Raw genomic sequence first — 2,014 nt, forward strand, 5'->3', positions numbered from 1 at the left:
AGTGCAGCCTCAGACTATAAATCTATATGAATCCAGTTTGTGTAGGTGCAACAAGGGGCAGGGGAGAGACATTAGGAGGGATAAGAGATAAGATAAGATAACCTTTATTGTCATTTTTATACTGTGGGCACAATGGCACACACATCAAAAATGAGATTTAGTTGCCCGCTCTCAAAGTGAAACACATACATGACACGCACCTAAACATACTATGAACAACATATGTATAGACCCACATCCCTACATATACGTAGCAAATAAATATTAAATACTGTCCATCTTGAATATATAACGGAAGGAGGAAGCTTGAGAGTTCGCAAGGTTAATGCTGTATGGAAGGAAACTCTGGCTGAATCTGGATGTTCTGCTTCGGATACCACGAAGCCTCCTCCTCCCAGAAGGTAACAAGGAAAACAGGTTGTGAAGAGGATGTGTAGTGTCCCAGATGATCTTACGAACCCTGCTCAAGCAGCGCTTCTGTGCTATGTACAGTACTTCTTGGGACTTGTAGCAAGAGACCTATGTTAGTTTGTGGTGGCAAAAATCCCTTGTAATAAAACATACTGGTCAGAAAAGATGCGACTAGAGTCCCAATTTTTTGAAGAACCGAACAGGACCATTTACAGTGCTGTAAAGCGTAGCCTTTTGAGTCAAGTTCCAACTCTTGATATTCTATTACAAAAAAAAGTTAAACTCCTGTTTACCACCTGGATATAGACATGTGCTTTTCTAACAGGAATACAGAAATAATCTGCCAGCACTTTCTTCTGAGATGTTTTTCAATTTCTTTGTGGTCCCGTCTGACCTTCTCAGAATTAGCTCAAGTTTGCTAAATTCTGTCACCTGCAGTGATTTCACTTCTCCTGTCTTCTCCAGTCCTTTCCTCCAATGTCAGCATGTTTGGTTGCATTTTTAACCACAGTTGGGGCAAAAAACGTGATAGGAAAAACGTTTTTTACAAAACTTTCTCGAGTCAATGCATTGATCAAATTCTTTGCTGTAGCAATTTAAAAAAAAAAAAAAACCGAGAGAACTAATCACACGGAACTATCCTAGCTGTTGATAAATATCACTTCGAATTGATTTTAAATGTTGCAATGCATGAGCCATCTGGGAACCGCCTATACATTAGAATGTATGAGACATAAATATTTATAAACATAAATAAAATATAAGAGATTAGGGATTTGATTTCAGGGCAAGTGAACCCATCTCAAGAATTTTATCATCTTCCGTTAAATATAATTTTGCCACATGAAAGATTCAGTGGCCAAAAGGATTCGGTTGTGACCTTGAGAAATACGATGCTATGATTTAGGCCTTTTAAAAATTATTAATGCAATGTTTGCACTCCAACCCCCTAAAAATTCTTTCTTCTTATTTTCACCTTTTGCCAGAGTTGGTGATGGTGATGGTTTTTCCACCAAAATTACTGAACCCTTGTGGTGCAGAGGGCTAGATATAGATAGGATTCCCTGCCTTTGTGACCACTGTTGATCCATCCAATTTTCAACCTTCCTTCAGTTCTCCCACACATACACACCTCTCAAACTGTGGGTCTCAAAACCACTAACTCTCTTCATCTTTCTCCTAGAAGAGAGCCAGGCCTTGTACAATACATAAGCAGCAATCACAACCAGGCTGAAAAAGTGGATGCCAGACAGTGCCAAACAGTCTCCAGAATGAGACTGAACAGATGGATTTGGAAACGGCAAAGAAAGATAACAGAATAACAGTGTTGGAAGGGACCTGGGAGGTATTGTAGTCCAGCCCCCGGCTCAAACAGGAGATCCTATACCATTCCAGACAAGTGGCTGTTCAGTTTCTTCTTAAAAACCTCCAGTGTTGGAACATTCACAACTTCTGGAGGCAGGTTGTTCCACTGATTAATTATTCTCTCTTTGGTTAGTTTCCACCCGTTGCTTCTTGTCCTGCCCTCAGGTGCTTTGGAGAATAGCTTGACTCCTTCTTCTTTGTGGCAGCCCCTGAGATATTGGAAGACGGCTATCATGTC

The sequence above is a fragment of the Protobothrops mucrosquamatus genome, unplaced genomic scaffold, assembly GCF_001527695.2.
Source record: "Protobothrops mucrosquamatus isolate PMUCROS unplaced genomic scaffold, P.Mucros_1.0 scaffold1237, whole genome shotgun sequence".
NCBI classification, from domain to species: Eukaryota; Metazoa; Chordata; class Lepidosauria; order Squamata; family Viperidae; genus Protobothrops; species Protobothrops mucrosquamatus.